Source organism: Panthera pardus, unplaced genomic scaffold (genome assembly GCF_024362965.1).
Source record: "Panthera pardus isolate Hobbes unplaced genomic scaffold, ASM2436296v1 HiC_scaffold_8, whole genome shotgun sequence".
Lineage (NCBI taxonomy): Eukaryota > Metazoa > Chordata > Mammalia > Carnivora > Felidae > Panthera > Panthera pardus.
Window position 1 is genome coordinate 49,670,638 of NW_026527013.1, and position 21,512 is coordinate 49,692,149.

Below are 21,512 nucleotides of genomic sequence, written 5' to 3' on the forward strand. Positions count from 1 at the left end.
TAGAAATACTGTATAATTGTTTACAGTGCTTCTCTATGACATCACATTGCTGACTTGTTAACAGCCACGGTAAATATTTATAGTGTGGAAATCAACTAAAAGTCAAGGCTTTCCTTCCCCACCCCCCCCACCCCCGCCACCTTACTGACCTGGTTATAAACCTTTATCAGCACACCTCTGGGTGTTTTTGGGGAGAAGGGATGGGTGCAGATCAAGCACCTTAATTAGTATTACGAAGGACAGGTGATGAGTTAGACCCAGAGAAAGATTTTCCCAAAAGGTGCTTAGAAAACCGAGGGAGGAGAAAGAACTTTCACAGTCTTATTCAAACCAGGCAAGATGCTGAGGAAAGAAATCCAGCGACTAGCAGTAGAATCCATGCTGCTTTCTAATGGTGAAATCAATTCTGTTTTCACAAGTGACGATGATGCCAGAAGCTTATGAAACTGTCTAGTGAAATCCAAGGAGACCAACTTTCCCCATCCTAAGACTTGATCTTGCAGAAGAGATAATCCTTGATCGTAAATTTGTAGTGTTAGCAATTTAACTGAATTTTTAAAGTGTACTGAAATGGTCCAGACAACCAGAAGGTATGGAAAGTCATGAAGTAAACATAATACCATCTTTCTAACACCCTGTGCTGTCTGTACTTCTGCTCTTTTTATACATCGTTTGTTCCTTATTTGCATATCCAAGTAAATATAAAATGTTTCTTTTTTACCACTATCATTCTCCCATTTATTGCACAAAATGTTGCATAATATACTCATTTGCTTTTTTTTTTTACCATTGATAATAGATTTTGGTTATCTTCCCATATGAGTGCACAAAGAGCTCCTTCATTTTTTTTTAAATACTAGCTGAAGAGTATTCCATTATATGAATGGACTCTACTTAATCAGTTATTTCATTGCCCCCTAGGTTGTAACCAATCTTTTGCCATTGCATAATGCTGCAATGAGTAACTCTTTATAACAGTAGCAACATAAGGAGTGTCTGCTTCCTGGCATCCCAAGAAAGTGACTGAGTGGTCGAAGTGTTGGATTTTGCCAATCTGACAGCTGAGTAATGGTGTCCCCATGGGATTTTAATTTGTGTTTCAGTTACTCTGAGGGGCCCTCACTTCTCTTTATGGGTTTAGAAGCCATTCCCCTTTCTCCCTTGTCTTTTTTTTTTTTTTAATGAGTTCTCTTTTCATATTCTTTTCTCATTTTCCTATGTGGAGGTTTGGCTTATTTCATTTTAAAGCCTGTAGACATCACCTACAAACCTCCAAGGATGGAGCCTATATTCCCGTGACTGGTGAGATCTGTTTGTTGTGGCCATCCTGCCTAAGCTTTTGGATAGCTGGGGCAATTGTAATATGGGATGGTGCAAGCGGTAAGCTCATCTGAAAAGGAGAGGCAAGTCTGCTCTCAAAAGATTTGTCCATCAAACACAATACTGAAAATCTGCATGTGAATTAGATGGCTGCACAGAAACTACACACTGTAAAGTAAAAACCAACCTTCAAGCTCAAGTCCAGTCACACCCTCTTAGCTTCTCTCTCTCTCTGCCTCTGTCTCTCTCTCTCTCCTTTGACCCTGATGGGGCCTTCCTACCTCACCTGAGTAAATTGTGCCTCCCATTTTCTCCACACCTTTCCTGGCTGTGTTCACTTTGCCTGGCTGTGTTCACTTTGCCTGCATTGCCGAAAACTCACGTATGCTGGTGTTTGTTTGGTCAGTAGCTGTAGTGTGGTGGTAACACCACCAGGTCTGGAGTTGGATGGTGTGGACTCAAATCTCAGTTTCCTCACAATCTCCTTCAGCATTGAGGGACTTTATCTTTAATTCCTTAAGCCCTGGTCTCCTGCTCATGAAAACCTAGAAAAAAAATGTTGCATGGTAGTTAGGATGTGGCTTTTAGAGGTAGTTAGACCAGAGTTGGAATCCTTGCTTCTCTTCTTCCCAGTCATGGTAAGTTAATTGGGGAAATTACTCAATGGCTCTAGACCTGTTATCACATTCGTAAAACAGGAAACAAATCTCCATGGGTCTGTCACATTTCTGCATGTTTTGTGAACAAATTAATTCAGCTTTTGTTCCAGACTGGTTTTTTCAAGGATATTTATATTATGAACACTGTGGAAGACACAAGTTTCTTCTTATAGAGCAGATGAAAGATTTGTTTTCTGTCCAGGAAAATAAAAATAATGTCCGTCCATGTTAGAGCTTGGAAGGTATATGTGTGCAGGCCCTATGAGATCCTGGGGTTTTCTAAACTCAAGGTCCTTCATTTGTAATGCAAACCACAGTGAGTACAGCATCTATCTGGCCCTTCTTCACATCACCCTGTGAGAATTGGGGCCCCAGAAACCAGCACAAATGATGTGACTCTGGTTATTGCTATTACCGTGAATAGTAAATGGTACTTTGTCTCTGACCCAGGGCTTGCATATCTTCTGCCAGCGTCCAAAAGACTGTGGTAGGCTAACTTGCTAGTTAAAAGTAGGGTGAAATCTCAGAACCTTAACATTTCTTGGCATTTATTTCCTGGATGTGTTGCAATAATTAAATGTAGTAAATTCTGTAGCATGTATGACATTGTCTATGCCTAGTCCATAATAGAAAGTAGGTCGAAACTAGAATTATTATTTTTCTGGTTATTATTGTTATGATTATTTCATTACTTGTTCCAGAGGATTGATGTGGGGAATTAGGTGAATGACATTAGTGGCTAGTCCATGGTGGGTTCTCAGGAAGATTTTCTTTTCCATTCATTTAGTGTATCGTCTTGGGGAGGCTATGATAGCAGGGAGAGACCATAGCCCCGTTTCAAAGGATTCTCAGTGTGTTTTCAGTAAGTCAGCTAAAGGAGAGCGGTCCTACAGGGCAGGGGCCTCCCACCTGAGTGTGGGTTTCTAGGACCCCACCCTCCGTTCAAACCTTCTATGAGCCATGCAGGGTAGACTTTTACCAGATCTAGGGACATAATTTGGTGCTGCATTCTAATTTTATATTAATACCTCTCTTGGGGAAGAATATATACAACCTTTGAACCTAAAGTTTTCATTTAAGAATACACTTAAAGACACTAGCATTTCTGATTCTTGACTTAAATTTCATTAAGCACAGTTCCCATGTCACTGGCAGTGGGAGCACTTTGTGACCATGACCCCTGATCACTTAGTTGCCTTCATTTCCCGCCCTCCCAATATTCCATTAACAAATATTACCGGGTGTTTGCTGCAGGCTGGGCATTTGCTATTAGCTATGATAGTAGATGAAATAGATTTGGTCGCTGCCCTCACAGAGCTTACAATTGAGCAAAGAAGACAGCAGTAAGTGAATAACATACAAATAAATTGTAACTGCCAGTCAGTGCTGTAGAGGACCCGAACACTGTTGAATTAGTTAAAGTAACCTACTCCCACATCTCAGCTGCTTAGCATAATAATGATTTCTTTCTCACGTTGGTCACAGGCCAGGATGGTTAGACATTGTGGACTGGGGTTGGTGTGCAGATGGAAGGGCCTGGGTTCCATTCAGTCTCTGAAGTGCACAGACTGTCCATTCATCCATGTTGCCATTTCTAGGGCCTCCTCCTTTATGTGGCAGGTGGACAGCACTAAGGCAGCTATTGGAGGGGACGGCTCTATGGGAAGATCTGCCAATAATGCACACCAGTCTGCTTATAGCATAAATGCAAGGGAGGCTGAGCATGGACAAGCTGTGTGCCTGGAAGAGCCTTCGCTTGTTTTCTGCCTCAAGGATGAAAATGTAGAGAATAAGGTGGTCAAGTACAGTGTTGCCCAGTGTGACTTTGGTTAGGAACATAGCTTCTGGAGTCAGGCTGCCTGGGTCTCCTCCTGGCTCTGCCTCTTGCAAGCCTGGCAGGTTGGCTTTAGTGATCCAGACTCTCCATGCCTCCCTCTTCTCAGCTGTGAAACCTGGATGACAATAACAGCATTGTTTTGTGAGCAGTGACGTGGAATACCTGATACACTCTATAAATAACATTTAGCATAGGGTTTGATTAGTTTATTCCAAGCACATCATTCCTTTAAATTATTATTGTGGTGGTCATTAGTAATGATACGGCAAGACCTGAAGGAATTAGAATTTTAAATTAGAGCGGCAGAAAACACTACTGTTTCTCCAGTACCATATGTCCATTTCCATGTCAATGTGACATTTCACCTGGTCCTTTGCTAACCAGCCCTATCACCTCTTCCCTTCCCTTTGCCTGGTTATATCAGGCTCCGTGCCTGCCTCCTTACCAGGACTCTGACAGGGTAGATGTGTGGCTTTCGTTTTTACTCAAATTTTGTAAGTAGCTATTGGGCTTTCCTGTCACATAATATGGTAGGTTCAAGTTGCTTTTCTCCAACTGTTAGTCCTAACAGTCTATGTATCTTTTCATGGAAAACTAAAACATTATTATGACTGCCTGAATCCCAGGTGGTCTGTTAGGCAGTAGGAATCTTGAATTGGCAGATATGTTCAGTTATTGGTACTTACATTCAAGGCGGACAATTGCAGTTAAGGAGCAGAATCACTACTCAACACAGTGGAACAGCTAGCAGCCCCTCATGTCATCAGTCTGAAATGTTTAAAGGGGAATCAGCATTTTGGATAATTAACAGATTAAGTTGTGTGTTTGATTATTTTCACCCTCTAAAGTAGGGTTTAAGAGACATAATACTTGTTATAGAGATCCACTGTGATCCAGAAAAAGTGTCTGGCACGTAGTAAGCATTGAGTTATTCCTACCTGTGGCTGTGTATAGTTTTAGTTTACATACTGATTTGACTAATCTTTGCTGGTTGTCCGTTTGATGCCAAGCCTTGTACTGGCTGATAAGGACATGGTGGTGAACCAAAACATTGGCCTTTTGCTCAGGGAACTTGCCACTTGGTAGGGGAGGCAGATGACAATCACATGCTCTCTCACATACCATATCATACTGCATCTGTGACAATGAATGATGCTATCAGTACATTATAAGTGAATTTCACCAAGATGAGAGATTAGGAATGACTTCTTTGAAGAAGTGATCTGGGAGCTGAGGGCTACAGGATGGAGCAGGAGCTAGCTAGGGAAGAGGAATCTATCAGAAAGAGCCATGTGTGCTCAAAGATCTCCTATACGGGTAAGCCTTTGCAGAAAGCTAGGGGATCATGTCATTTGGGATAAGGCCAACAAAGTATGTCTTGAAGGCCACAGTTAGAATTATGGTACTTTGCTTAAGAGCATGGAAACACACCCATTTATAGGTTTTAAGCAGAGAAGAGTAGGGTTGCTGTGACTAGATTAGACTAGCCTTTTGAAAGATACCTGTATGTGGCAGATGGAGCCAAGCAGATGTGTTTGGATGAGCATGGAGATTCTTCTGAAAGTCCAGGGTTTCATGAGAAATGAAAAGAGTTCACTCTCTGGGGATAAAGATGGAGAGTGAGAAATGAAGTTGGCCAGGATAGGCACTTAGAAGGTTTAATTGACAGGACTTGGAGATAGATTAGTTAGGGAAGGACAATATGGAGGGTCACTCTCCAAGGATTCTGGATTCCTCAACTGTGGGCATAGCCATTCTTTTCACAGGGACAGTGCCTGATCAAACAGATCCTCAACTAGTTTTGAAGTTTGAGGATATATTTTATAATTAATTTAAAATTAAAACTAGAATGGCAATATTTGTCAATTCAAAAAAAAACATATTGAAGGAGGGAAAAGGAAATAAATTACCATGTATTCATCACTTTCTGTGTTTGGAGTCTTTTAATTTATGTTCATTCATCTTTCTAGAAACTTTTAGGGCAGATACTTGCCTCACTGATTGAATCAGAAAAATGTTCTGAAAGATCTATTGACTTGCCTAACAATACAAAATAAAAGATAAGGAAAATATGTGTTGGGTCTCAGGCTTATATGAGACCAAAATCTACTGCAAGCTTTCTACCACAAAATATTTCCTCTGTACTTATTTCATGTTGGATTCCAGCCCTGGAGGAATTTATAGAAAGATGTAAATGCAAATCTTAGAGAGATGATGGTTATAATTCCACAGTGGAAGTTTAAGCAAGATGCCCTGGGTCTTTAGAGGAGACAGCCTAAGATTTCTCTGTGCCTTCTAGAGAAGAGAGACTCTGAGCGGGGTCAGAGAAAGAGATTCACTTTGACCAGGGTCAAGGATGCACAGATGTGGCTGGCCTCTATGAGGTGGATAGACTGATCACATGAAGAGGGAGAAGAAGGAGGGTGTGTAAAGACATGTTAACGCTACTAGAATTGTTGCCTACATTTAGAGACCCAAGTTTGCGCATGAAAACCATAACTGAACATCATATTAAACATACTTGATAACAGTAAAAGACTTAACCTCATTAACAATCTTCAAATAATTTATAATTACTATTATTAAAAATAATTCTGAACATAGGCATAAATATGCAAATTTCCTTTTCATTCCCGTAAGCCAGCCATTTACAAACAAGGCAGCTCTTTTTATATCTGAGTGTGACCTCAGAGAGCCATAGAGTCCAGTGAAGAAGGGAACAATCCTTAGAAATAAGCAGGATTAATAATTAATGACTGCGGTTTTGAACCCCTTGGAGCTCTTCTCTTTTTTCCTCCTGGGTGGGGCGGGGGGGAACACAGCAAAATTAAATAAGCACTGCAATTAGTGAAGATATTTTTACAGATCGACTAAAATGTGTACAAGAAAGTGGTAAGCTTGTTTGCCTCTGGGAGTTTGGTTGCAAGAATGTAAAGAAAGTAACTCTTAGTAGTATGAGATTGTGTACCCTTTGAATTTTTAAAAGATAGGTATCTAAACACATTTTTAAAAGCCCATTATTTTTGTGTCCTTAAAGCCATCAATATTATGGACTCAGACCCTTAACACCAGAGCCCAGGTTTCCTCATTCACAAAGCCCAGGGACTAATTCTTCCCTTGAATGGTTTATAATGAGGATTAGAGACTGTATGTATTTAATGCCTAGCATTCAGTTCATGTTCAATAACAATAATTGTATTATTGAAGAGTAAAAACCCTTTTTCACAGGCTGTAGCTAAATAAAATATTTTCTGGCTGCGTTTTAGGTCTGAGGAGGTTTTGCAAGTAAAAATATTGGCCTGATATTGAAAAAAGTAAAAGAAAAGATATGAAGGCCTCCAGCATTGATGGAGTGTTTCTGGGCTATAGGAGAATTCCACATTCTAGTGCCAGGAGCCAAAGGGAGGGAAGAAATTATAATAAATAACAACAACAACAATAAATTGATTAGTATTATTATGCTCAGAAAGCTTATCTGACCCAGGTGCAAACTAACTTCTTCTTCATCTCATTGTATTTCCTAAGAGAATTCGAAGTTCATCTATTTCAGTAGATTGCATTACCTAAATGTTACTGACATAGTTTGGGCATTAAACTATTACCATTTTCAAGTTCTGGATTAAGAAACTAATTACAAGGCTTTAATAGATAAATCCTAGCTGCCAAGTCTTATGATTATTATAGTGCTGTCTATAAGGCTGAATAATTCTTTGATCTGTTCACATGGTAACTGTTTTGTAAAAACCATCTGTAAGGTTGTATTCAATCTTCAGAGCAGTCCTCAAGAATTGTGTTCAAATATGGCCATTGAAATCTGGGAAGCTTGTTATTAAAAGCATGTCCAACAAAGTGGTTAATTTTCCTCCGAGAAGATGTCAATTAACCCTAATAGAATTATTTTGGTACTGATTTTGTTTAATCAAACATCACAAAATAATTGAGCTCAGAACAAATGGCTTATTACAGAAATGTGCAGGTTGGCAAGAAAGACTAGAGAGTGCATTTCAATAATGCATATATATTAACAGTTACTTTTTTTCATTAAAATGGGCAGTTACAGAGGGACCTGGTGCTCCAGACATCGATGGGATGTGTGGGCCTTACATCACTGCTTGGTTTCTCATCCCACAGAAGGTTCAGGGCTCTGACAGAAGGGAGCACTTGGAGGTTTGAAATGAAGGGAAAGTGGTGCTAATTTATCACCTAACAGGTCTGGGGTGGACAAAACCCAAGGTTTGTGACACACATTGATTTACAGACTTCCCACAAGCCATCCCTGCATCCAGGGTCTCCAGAAACATCTTTAAAAACATAATTTCAGCCACTATTTCAAACCTCTGGCTGCACATAAGAATCATATGGGGAACTTTTAAAATCTACTGATATAAAGGCCCTGAACAATTAAATCAGACCCCCTCTGGCTGGGCGGCCTTGATGTGGGTATGTTTCTTTTTTTCCTTTTTTTTTTCTTTGATGTCAAAACCTCCCAACATATCCAGGGCAGAGTACTACGGCTTTGAGTCATCAGTCATTGTACGGGGTTTTTTTGCAACTTCTCTGCAAAGGTGAGTTAACATAGAGGATTAGTTTGTCAAACCCAATTTGCACAAATCAGTGATTTTACCCAGAGTATTAGCTCAGGCCACTGTAACAATACCACACACTGGGTGGCTTCAACCTCAGAAATGTATTATCTCCCAGTTCTGGAGACTAGAGTCCAAGATCAAGGTGCCAGCAGGCTTGGTGTCTGCTGAGACCTCTCTTCCTGGCTTGTAGATGCCAACTTCTTTCTGTGTCCTCATGTATCCTTTACTGTGTACATACACACACTCCTGATGACTCTTTACATCTTATAAGGACACTGGTTCTGTCAGACTAGGGCCTCACCCTTGGGGCTTTGTTCAACCTTAATAATCTGCTTAAAGCCTCATCTCAAAATAGAGTCACATGGCATTAGAGTTAGGGCTTTAACTTAAGAATTTGGGGAGGACATTCTTCATGTCCATAAAACCCACTAACAAGCTTTTTACTTTGAATTCCGGAGTTACAAATAATTGTGACACACAGACAAAGTAGGGAGAGGTCTGAAAGTATCAACACCATCCCCTGGGTCCTTTCTTGCTTTCGGTCTCTGGGTAAGAAATGAGGTTTGTAAGTAATTTATGTGGCTACATAGAAAGAAAAAACTTTTTCTGCACATGAAACACCATTATTTTAAACTTAGATAGGCACACAGCTTACAAGGTGTTTTCTAGGATATCATACCCTGTAAATTGATAGATTCTAGCTGGTTTGTTTAACATAAGCAATTTCACACTGACTAGGTACATCCTGGATAGGAGCATCCCAGAGATAAGAATCTCCAGCTGCCATTGGTTTGTTTGCCAGGAAGCCCATTGTTATAAAAAGGAGACTTGACTCAGCAACTTTTTTTTTTTTCCGGAAGATGCCCCATATTCACTCTCCCCTACTGCTCCATAAAGGAGGAAAATAAATGGTAGCCTTGCTGATAACCATATCCTTCCTAGTAGGATGCACAACAGTTCTGGGTTGATCTCCTTCTTAGTCTCCGCCCTTATTGAGAGTGTTGTTAATCCCACATCTAGGCTCTGGACATTCTGACTTCAGTTCCTTAACACTTTGCTGTTAAGGTGTAGTCCTTAGACCAGCACTGTCACCTGGGAGCCTGTTAAAAATGCAAAATATCAGTCCCACTCCAGGTGGACTAAATCAAACTTTGCACTGTAACAAGATTCCCAGGGGATTTGTTCACAAATTCAAGTTGGAGAGACACTGTTACAACATGCCAGTCTTCTCAGCCTCAGGGCCTTAGCAGTAGCCCTGTTAATTCCCATGCTTGTGTCCTTACCTTTCAGGTCATAGCTTAAAAATTACCTTTTCTCTTTATCTATGGAGAGGAGCTGCCCCCTTGTTATTCTTGCATTAGTACATTATTTATTCCCTGCTTAACACTTGTTATAATATATGTTTTTGTTGTATTGTTTATTTGTCTTACTAACTTAAGCTCTTTGAGGTAAGGAATCCTATCCAACTGGATCATCAGCCATATCCTAATCAACAACACTTTGTGTATACTGGGTAGACAGTAAATAGTTGTTGAATCAATAATAAGCAAACTGATTTTCCATGATCTGGTGCCTGTCTGTGTCTGTCTCTAACATTATCTTCTTTATTTTTAACTTGTACTCTGTATTTCAGCTCAACTTAAAATACTTATAGCCCTTTATCCTCAACCCCATCCCTGAATTGAGTGTTTTCATGCTTTCTTGGATTTGTTTGAGCTGCTCACTCTTCCTAGTTGCTTTCTCCCCACTTTTGTCCCTCTAAAGAGTGCGTATTCATCCAGAGACTCTGCTCCAGTATCCTACAAAGGCAGGTAAAGGATCAGTTGGGCCACAATTGTATCTTGAGTTACATTGGATTTTAGTGACATTTACGTGCAAATGTCCAGCATGACACCAGAATCCTATTGAGAGAGAAGAATTAAGTGTTTCTCATATGTATTGTCATTGCTTAATGTGGTGCATGAGCACAAGAGCTTCTTAGTGGCCTTTGAATTAGGAGACAGGAGAAATACAAGATGATGTCTGGAGGATGATTTAAAAACATGTCTCCTTAAAAATTTTGCTGTGAAAGATCCTTTCCAGACATCATAGTTCCTGCAGTCCTGTATGCACTTTCCATGATGAAAAAGTACTTTTCATATCCCTTTATTTAGTTGTCTAGCATTCCTCGTAAGATAAGCTGAATCAAATAAACACTTCATTTGCCTTGCTTGCTGAAGATAACCTCGCTTCTCCCTGTAAAAATAAACAAATATGCTGTCCCCATTCATTCAAGCTATCATGACCAAATATCATTCACTGGGTGGCTTGTAAACAACAGAAATTGATTTTTCACAGTTACGGAGGCTGGGAGGTCCAAGATCAAAACATCAGCAGATTCGGTGTCTGATGAAAATCTGCATCCTGGTTCAGGAACCCCTGTCTTTTCACTGTGTCCTCATAGGGCTGAATGGGTGAGAGAGTGCCCTGGAATCTCTTGTGTAAGGACACTAATCCAATTCAAGATGGCTCCACATTAGTGACATAATTACCTCCCAGAGGCCCCACCTCCTAATATCATCCCATTCGGATTGGGCTTCAACATGAGAATTTGGGGGAGAATTCAGTCCATACCATATCCTGTTTGGTTTAGAGGTCACTTCTGTCTTAGCTTTGTGAATTTTAAATGTGTGAGATCATAGACTCCATTTCTTAATTAGTCTAACATCTCCACAGCCTTCTGCAAAACTCCTTATGGCATGGGACAGAATTTAGTGGCAGTAGATGGCTGCTTACTTAAATGTAGTGTGAATGAACCCAAAGGGCTTCTTACCGAAATATGTCACTACCACATCTTCTGAGCTGACAACTGAGCCTGTAATTCCAATTATTTGAGTTTTTTCCTTGGATTAACGTGGAGGTGTCTCTTAAAGAGGTAAATTTCCAATCATCATTGAAAAGTATATGGTTTAAACACTGCTGTCTTAAGCTCAATTTGTAGCCAGCTGTAGCCCATTGCCCTGTAATATGAAGGTTAACTTTTTAGTTTGGCTTGCCTGATGCTCATCAGGAAGACACATTTGGCTCAGTCTTGCTGACCTGAGTAGGGGAGAGGACATGCCAGTTAATAAGGCTGTGTGGTCAAAGGGGTGGAGGCAGTGAAAAAGAGAAAGCTAAAAAATTCATGAATACTAGTTTATTCTCTTTCTTATGAAAAAAAAAAAACCCAGAAGAAATAAAAATACTTACTTTAATTGAATATTAAGTATTTTTAAATAGTCTCATATATACAGTTGTATTTGATTCTCCATTAGCTAACTCCACTTACTGGTGAGGAAATGAACCTTCATGGGAGCCAAAGATGATCCAACTAGCATCCTGATGGGTGACAATCCATTTCATGTTCTTTGACCTTCCATGATGTGACAGATTACACTCATCCAGGAAGGGAAAAGATCTGAAAGATGGTGCTAGAATCCCAAAGTATTAATAAACTAATGTCACTGTTTTCCCTAGTGTTATTGGACAGATACAGATTCTGCAGGATGTTGAGAAAATCGATGTTACAGAAGGGTAAAGAATGCTTGTTCTGCACTCAAATGAATTAGAAACCACTGGCTTAAATCAAAGCATAGTCTCTTTTTAACAGCAAGATTTCTCAGGCTCTTTAATAAACTGTTCTTTGGTCCCTCCTGACATGGCAATGGTTAATGCGAGGTGACTAGGGTGGGGGGAGGTTCCTATGTTCAAAATAATATATTGCAGGGCTAGTATTCATCAGAATGAAATGTGGGGTAAGTTTCCTAAAAAAAAAAAAATCAGTATAAAAACAGTTTCTTTCCTCTAGTTTAGAAGAGGGAAGCAAAATACTCAGAGCTTACAAAAATAGAAAGGAGAAAAAAGAAAAAAAAAGAAGGCAAATCAAAAGCCCTTCTTCTCTCAGATGGTAAACTGATCAGCATTCTTCCCCACTTACCTGGCAGATAGCATGACTCACCCCAGGTGAGTGGGTGAAAAGCAATTTGCAAGTTGCCTCGGGTGTGAAAACCTAAGATGAATGGCTGAACTGGTTAGAAAAGAAGATTTAGTAGCAGTGATATGAGGACTTCTATTGTTCTTGCTTGTATAGTTTGTCATATTTAAGCAAGTCAGAGTTGGGAAGCTCAAACAAAAAGCAAGAATACAGGAGTGTTGAAGGGCATTAACAAGAAGCCATTTTTTTTTCTCCTAAGGATTTATCCGTTTATGTCCTAATCCTGGGAGTTCTTTCTTGGAATGGAATCTGTAGCGGTTCCAGTCCACCTTCTAGGCTCTAAAGGTTTTTAAAAAAATACATGGTGGGCCCCAGTTTTCAAAGCATAAGAGGTAGAAGAATAGTACAGATACAAATGCTAAGAGATGTCAACAAAGGGAGAGTGTATTTGTAGCAAAGAGGCATCAGGGAAGATTTGGGGCATTTGAGCTAGTTGTTTAAGAATTAGAGGAAAGCATAACAGCTAAAGGCTGAGTGTGAATGGAAGAGTGCCAATGGGGAATCACAGGGTATCAAAGGGAAACATAAACAGTGCCCTTTTCTAGAAGAGTAATGGGTGTTAGGGTGGTTGGTGAATGCAGATGAGGCAGGAGAGGAGGGACTTGATTGCCAAAATCAGGTGTCTGCGCTGTGTCAGGTGGGCAGTGGATTTTAATCCAAGCTGCAATAGACCCACACCTTCCAAGAAGGCAACTTCATGACAAAGAGTTTTTGAGCGGCTCCTCTAGGTACAAGGTAAACATAAGGAAACAACTTGAATGTGCTCTCTTCAAGCGGAGAGAGACAAACAAGTAAACGCCTGGATGTTTCATTGACTATAACTGCTACAAAATGATACCAGAATAATGAAGTAAGAAGTGAAAGGGAAGACCTAAAATCAGAAAGCAAGTAAGAGAACACAATAATGATAACTTTAGTAGATCCTTGTCATTGGGGGCAAAGACAAAACAGGTCCACAGAAGAAGACTGGAACGAACTTTGCAACTGTTATTTTTTGAGGGGAGCAAGGGAAGAGAGGTATCAAAAGTGACAGTATGGGAGTGCCTGGGTGGCTCAGTTGGTTAAGTGTCCGACTTCAGCTCAGGTCACGATCTCGCAGTCAGTGAGTTCGAGTCCCGCATCAGGCTCTGTGCTGACAGCTCAGAGCCTGGAGCCTGCTTCAGATTCTGTGTCTCCCTCTCTCTCTGCTCCTCCCTCACTCACACTCTGTCTCTATCTCTCAAAGATGAATAAATGTTAAAAAAAAAAATTTAAGTGACAGTATGGTCACTAATCATGATTTGAATAGACATAACTCATTTAGTTTTCACCATGTGTAAAACAATGTGTGTCACATACACTAATTTTCTCAGTAAGTCTAGGATGTACTCTTACCATCTAAATTTCATAGATCAAAAAATAAAGCTCAGAGAACATAAATGCCTTGTCCAAGATTACTCTGTTAGGATTTTAGTACATGTGCCTCTGAGTTCCACATTCATGTTAACTACTCCACTATACCAAGACAGTTTGGAGGGGGTAGGTGAAATCAAGAAAGGGAAGAAAAATGCTATGTTCACTTTTTGATGCATAGAGTCTGAAATGCTGCTATCGCATTATCGCTGGTGATATTCCATTGGAAGCGTCAGCACTCAAGAGTGAACGGAGAATTGGGAATGGCCATCCTAATGTTCTTTGCATGGCTTAAGTTGCTCATTGATGCCCTAGAATATTCTAATGACAATTATTCAGGAAGCTACAATGCGTCAGGCACCATGCTAATTCTTTAGACATGTTATCTCCTTCAGTCTTCATAACCGATAAGCTTGGCAAAAAAGATACTCTGATTGTCTACTTGCCTTTGGGTATAAAGTCTGGACGTAATGAAATCTATCTTTGAACCCAGGAAAGTTGGACTTCACAGATCATGCTCTTTCTACTTTGAGCTGTAGCTAACCTTGCTAATGGAGAAGGTAGTATTCAGAGAAAATTTTGTTACTCCAAAATGGGTTTGCCTCTTGGTTGATGGTGAGTGAAAGATACAACTGAACGAAGGAATAGGAAATGGGAGGATTTTTTTTTGCAACAAGTCAAGGAAGAACACTGGAGATCTTTCCCAAAGCTGTGTCTCCCTGAACAACAAAATTGGGGAAGTTTTAAACTTAGGGTGCTTGCATGCTAGGCAGTTCAGCATGGAAGTGGGGCAAAAGTCATCTTAAGGTGACAGAATCCAAGTCAAGATCAGGAGGTTCCACAAGAGTCAGCATCATCAGTTCTCTGGCTTTTGTTGGTTTAGTATTTGAGTGCTCACAGGGGTTTAAATCTTGCAAAGATAATTCAAGAGTGTGCATAAGGTCAATCAATTTTTACTTTTGAACCAGCACTGGGACTTTGACCACTGATTTATTGTCCCCGATATGATGATTATATCTGTGGCTATTCTAACATTCTTTTGTTGCCTTAAAATCATTATCTACTGGGGTCTCTTCTTCTGCAATTTTGACATATTCCAGGAAGTTATTTTTTTTAACGTTTATTCATTTTTGAGAGACAGAGAAAGAGCATGAGCAGGGTAAGGGCAGAGAGAGGGGGCGACACAGAATTCGAAGCAGGCTCCAGGCTCCGAGCTATCAGCACAGAGCCCTACACAGGGCCCGAACCCACGACCCATGAGATCATGATCTGAGCTGAAGTCAGACGTTCAACTGACTGAGCCACCCAGGTGCCCCAACATATTCTAGGAAGTTCTGCAAGAAATGTGCTTTGGGCAAGTAGTGCTAGTCAGGCATAGATCACAAGATGGCCAGAAGCCTAAAATGAGTTTTCTTATGTCAAGAAAGCTATACCTTGTCTTCATTTCCCTAGGAGCCCCTAGCTCTTTCTGCCTATATGATCAGGTGTAACTGAGCCAACATGAGTTCACTCCTTGGTGAGTCAGAACCTGCACTAGGTTGAGTTGTCCCACAATGAAAACTTTTATTTGCAGCAAACAAGGAGATCATGAGGAGTGGCTTCCCAAGTGGTGATTCTCTGGGAGAGGGCATAGGGGAGCCTTGCCATCCTATGTAGAGGTGGGCATAAGGTCACACATGTGCCTGAAGTAAACAAGCTTATATATACTTACATTGTATGTTATGTAAATGAGGCTAAGACTCCTCCTTGGGTGGAGAGTTTAGTGCTACAATGAGGTAAAGGTAATTGTAGGTCATTCTAGAGGTGACTCCATGATCCATCTGTGCAGGCACAACTCAGGTTTAGCTGAAAAGGTCTAGGTGGTCTAGGTCTAAGGCAGGTGTTGTCAGGAGAGTCTATCACCTGGGGTGGTTTCAGGTTTCATTTGTCTGCGTTAAGGGAAAAGCCAGAAAGAAGAGCTCAGGGAAAAATGTAAGACAGAGGTTAGTGAGTACAAGCAGGTGGGCAGTAAAGGCCAAGTCTTGGGGTCTAGCTGGTGACACAGAGACCTATTCAAATCAAGTTCTCCCCTTGGCTGCAAATTGTCCATGACTTGTTTTTTTCCTTTTCTGTGATGTGTTAATTGTATTAATTTCCCCTCTACCTAGCATTTCAGTGCTCCATATTTAATTCCCTTTCTTTCCTGAAGAAAATGCCAAAGACTTTTCAAGTGTAAACTTTCACTCTATAGATGTATAGTAAATGACCTGAAAACAGGGAGACTCACATACGTAATTAGGGATCCTTTCATTGTTAGTTAGAATCAAACTCGAATTTTGGCTGGAGAAAATCAGTTCTAGAGGACTGGTCAGTCTCCTCGGTCCTTCACACTACCATTCACCCATTCAGTCCAACAATGTTATGGAGCCTCCTCCCAGATTTTGAGTTTCTAACAAGTGAATAAAGTGGACAGAAGCTCTGATTTCAAGAAGCTTATGTATAAATTGGGAGTTAAGACCTTAATGAAGTAACATATGTGCATAATTACAAATTGTGTTAAGTTCTTTAAGGGGGGGTCTTTAGAGTTTATTAAAGGAAGAGCCAATTCAGTGGGGGTAGGGACCTCCTGAGCAAGAATTTAGTGAACTGAAGAATCACAGAACAGCATATTGTGGCCCATACTCATGCTGGGGCAGGAACCCTCATGGAACCCAGCTAAAGCCTATTGCTCTGTGTGCCTGCTGGATTATGACGCATCTAGGATGTTTTATAGCAAGAAGTCACTAAAGAGCTTAAGCATAAAGGTGACATGACCAAATCAGCATGCTAAAGGACCCTTCTGGCTGTAGTGCAGCTAATGGGATTAGGAGGGAGCCAGCAGGAAAAGGGAGGTGGGGAAACTCCACAGAAAGATTTTGCAGAGGAGATGGTGATAGCAAAGATGAGAAAAGAGGATTCATTTCTCTAAGGCACTTTTTTTTTTCCTGTTTGTTCTCAGCAAATAAACAGGGTGCAGCACCAAAAAGTTTGCAGGCATGCCTCAGAGGTAGTACGGGTTTGGTTCCAAACCACCACAATGAAGTGTATATCACAGTAAATACTGTCAGATGAACTTTTTGGTTTCCCAGTGCATATAGAAGTTTATACTAGACTTTAGTTTATTAAGTATGCAATATGAGATTGTGTCTTAAATAATGTACATAACTTAAAGAATACTTTATTGCTAAAAAATGTTCGTCTGAACATTTGTCAACTTGGGTTTATTTTGTTGTTTTGTTTGTTTTGTTTTGGTTTGGTTTGGTTTGGTTTGGTTTTTTGCTGGTGGGGTGTTTTGCCTTAATGTCAGTGTCTCCTGACTGATCAGGGTGGTGGTTGCTGAAGGCTGGTATGGCTGTGCTAATTTCTTAAAATAAGACAACAATGAAGTCCGCCAAATTCATTTCCCTTGAACACTACAGCCCATTGTAGGGTTATTAATTACCTTAATTTCAGTATTGTTGTGTCTTAGGAAATAGGGAAGCCTAAGGAGAGGCAGGAAGATGGGGGAACAGCTGGCTGGTAGAGTAGTCAGAACACACACATTTATTTATTAAATAAATTATCAATTAAATAAAACCCACTCACCATTTTATGTGGGAGTGGTTCATGGCGGCCCATAACAATTATAATTGAGCATCAGAGATCATGAATCATGGGTAATCATAACAGATACAATAATATGAACAAATTTAAAATATTGTGAGAGTTACAAAACATGATATAGAGATACAAAGTGAAAAATGCTGTTGGAAAAATGGTGCCCACAGACTTGCTCAGTGCAAGGTTGCCACAAACTTACAATTTGTAAAAAATGCCATACCTCCTAAGGGCCATAAAAGGAAGAGCAATAAATCAAGATGTGCCTGTATTTAATAAATAGTTTGTTATATGAAATGATTAACTTAAGTGATTTCAAGAGGTAAAATCTACATGATGTGTTGGTAACTTAACTATGAGGGGCCAAGAGGATGGGAGATGTTGAAGATGACAAAACTTATGGTTTACAGATACATAAGGTTGCCATGCACTAGGGCTTTGTCATTTTGTTTTCTTTGGATCTGTGTCAGTAAATATTTTCTATAAAGGGCCAGATAGTATATACTTTAGGCCTTGCGGTCCATGCATTCACAGCTACTCACTTCTGCCATTGTAACAAAAAACTGGCCATAGACAACATGTAAGTGAACAACTGAGATGATGCTCTGATACAATATTATTGACAAAACAGGCAGTGGGCAGGATTCAGCCCATGGGCAGTAGTTTGCTAGTCCCTGAGTAAATCATGAGTTTAATTTTAAACAAGTTTAATGGGAGGTATTTTTGAGGCATCCACATGAATATGTTCACGTTATTATTAGAATATGTTATTGTTAGACCCAGCTTTTTTAAAAAGTACTTTGAAATGTATTTAGTAATTACACAAGATTAAATACCTAATATTTGATTGCTAAGCATCTTTTAGGGAACTGTCCCCAGAGAGGGAATAGATCAGTGGTCACTTGTAGTCAGCATATACACTATAAGGAGATGGCTTCTATAGTGACAATATTGTTTCAGAAAGAGGCAGCTAACTAGTGTCAGCAGATGTGCACTGTTTGGCCCTTAGAGTACATGATATCTTTAAAAAGGCATCAACTTTAAAAAAAAATCAGAAGGTTCCATATATTCTGAGTAGGGGGTGGGGAGGATAAAAAAGAAGTTCTGAAACCAAGCCTAGTCATCCCTTTTAGTTAGAAATAGAGAAAAGCTTCATAAAGAATGAGAAACCTAGATTTACTGTAGGGGCAAACTGTTCAGTTAATCTGGGAGGTTTCAATTATATACACTTAAAAACAAGCACCCACCCACTGTTGCTTGTATTTGAGGGAAATACAGGCATTGAAACAGTGAGTGCAGATCATTTAGGCAGAACTATTATGAAATCTCTTCTTGATGTATAATTTAACACCTATTTCTAAGTATGCATAATCTTACTGTGTTCCTTTAGACTTGGTTGTTTTGGGGACAGAAATGTCTCACTACCTCTCCATTCATTTACTTTCTATGTTCTGCTGCCGTAGGCATTTTAAATTGTTTGGCCAATGACATAATGAAACGTAAGCCTAGAGACCTTACTGACCATGCAACTCTGTAATTTCACGATAGCTTCATACTGTCCCATTAAATTGTCAGAATATCACTGAGCATTTTATGTGACCCATTCTGACTTTTAATGAGAGATACTGTATCGTAAGGTTGAGAATAGAAGTCCAGGCAAGACCACCTCTGTGGTCACTAAGTTGTCTACACAGCACAAAGATTTTCTTCCAAACCCCAGCTCTTCAGAGTGTGTGGTTCAGTGGTTCCCAAACCTGTCTACCTTTCACCTGAGGAGTTTTAAAAGACACTGATGCTTCTTTGAAAATTTTAGAGGCTCTCCAAGTGATTCACATGTGTGGCAGGTTTAGGAACCACTGGCTTAATTCAAAATAAAATCTCTATGACAGCATAAATTTATCAACGCCTTGGACTTCCAGGGGCTCGGTGGTGAGATGAAGCTCTGGATCTTTCCATGAGAATGCCCAGGTTCTACCATAGCAAAAAGCCTTCCCTAACAATATGGTGGTGCCACTTTCTTCCTAGAGTACATTAAAAACACAGATGATTCTTGGGACGCCTGGGTGGCTCAGTCGGTTAATCGTCCAACTTCAGCTCTGGTCATGATCTCCGGGGTTTGTGAGTTTGAGCCCCGCATCGGGCTCTGTGCTGACAGTTCAGAGCCTGAAGCCTGCTTCAGATTCTGTGTCTCCCTCTCTCTCTTCCCCTCCTCTGCTCTCTCCCTCTCTCTCTTTCTCTCTTAAAAAAAATGTTCTTTTATATAGTTTGAATAGGTAGAATATGAATTAATGAGTGTTTTTATCGTAATATGGCAGCCCTGAAATTCTGTTTCATAGTCTAGTCATACTGCCTATGGTTTAAAAATAGAAGCTGAGTCTTAAAAAAGAAAAAGCCATTGAATGCTGCTACAGGATTCCTTGCGAAGCTCTTGGTAGCCCCTCTACCTTGCTTACTTGACCCCCCCGCCCCCCGCAGAACTGAAACCTGGCTCTTTTCTAATATCAAGGATTAAATATTCCTGCTCATTTTTCCTAAAACGCTCTTTCCAAAAATTAGACAGGACAAATATATTTTAATGAACAAATAGTGTTTTAATAAGAAGGCTCTTTTAAAATTAGCTTATTCTATTAAGGTTTTAATAAGTAAAAAAATAATATTGTAGAGAATTATTCAATAAAAGCACCAGCCAGCTTGGTCTACAGAGTAAGCTTAGGAAACATGCAAATGGAATTTCACTAAAGAAAATATCCCTGCAGTGACAAAATTTTCACTTAGATAGAAAATGTCTATGTGGGGAAAAGAACAGATTTCTACTAGATACAAATGATACACCAAACAGTGTATTCTGCTTTTGTTTGAGTTCTGCCTTTGGCAGTAAGACAGCAACTAATTTGATTTTATTTTAAAATTCCAGTGATTATAAGGTCTGCACATTCCCTGTGAAGTAGCTCACTCTCTACTAGAGCCAGACCCCAATATTTCTTTGCCAATCACATGTGCTAGAGAACTTGAGCTGACAGGTGCTTTTTCATCGTTTCCTCTCTGAGCCAGGAGCAATGGAGTCCCAGCTGATATTCTGAGTCTGGGGCTTTCCTACTCTCTTTTAAGAGCATTCCCAGGAGACAAGACAAGTGTTTCTGATCATTTGTTGTTTGAAAGTCCCTTTTCCTTCTGGAGCTACTTGCTATCCCTATTAGAATTTGAATTATTGGCTAATTGTCTAACAGTCTCAGAAGGTGTTCACGTAGTAGATGCAGAAGTAAGAAAAAGTGTATTTGTTAGAATGTTTCATTGCAAGTAGTTGACTATGCAGGCAATATTGGCCAACCACTAAGGAAAGTTTATCATTTCATGTTCAAAATTCAGGGGTACATTAGCACCAGTGTTGGTTAATTTGGTGACATCATTATCGTACTGTTAAAGAATGATTAATGAAGATCATTTAGATGATAGAAACTAACTTTAAACACTTCATGAACTAGACAGTCTCCTTTCAGAGAACCACAAAATGGGATGCAAGGCAGGAAGCTTTTTACAGGGTAAAGAATAAACAACAAGGAAAAGACAAACAGAAAAGAACTGATAGTCTGGGGCCATATAGTCAATCTTGTTTGGGCCAAGAAGGCTCAGAGTTGGTTTGGCATTCTGAGACTGGCTGAGTACACTGTGTGTCTGGTCAAGGGGAACTTGTTTATAGGGGCACAGAACTTATCCAAGTTTGGTTTGCTGAGGTGACATCCTGAGCAGCAGTGGCTCCATCTTGGGCCTAGAAATTATTTCAGCACCATCAAAGACAAAAATTCTTTTTTTATCTATTGTTTTCTATCCTAGGATATGGGCTTTTTTCCCATAAGCTTGTCTTCATGGTTAAAAAGTGGCTGCTGCAGCTCCATACATCATGTTTGTACACATCAGAGTTCAAAGGCTAAAGACCATAGATCTCTTCCTTGTATCTCTTTTAAGAGCGAAGAACCACATTCCTAGGACTCGACATCAGGCTTATGTTTGCTTTCATTGGCCAGAACTACATTTCTTTCCTAAACAATTGATCTGCCTATCCATATAATCTATTTCAACATCTCTTCCCCATG

The 21,512-nt window shown here is 39.9% G+C and overlaps 1 protein-coding gene and 1 long non-coding RNA gene across 5 annotated transcripts in view; one reads left to right on the plus strand and one right to left on the minus strand.

Annotated features, from left to right (window-relative positions):
* GRM7 (glutamate metabotropic receptor 7) overlaps positions 1-21,512 on the plus strand; it is an 876,035-nt gene that overhangs the window by 679,491 nt on the left and 175,032 nt on the right. The window lies entirely within an intron of this gene.
* Positions 735-4,618, minus strand: LOC128775610 (uncharacterized). The gene is made up of 2 exons (XR_008420449.1): positions 4,503-4,618; positions 735-3,931 (listed from the first exon to the last, which is right to left on the minus strand). It is a non-coding gene; the product is annotated as an uncharacterized LOC128775610 (long non-coding RNA).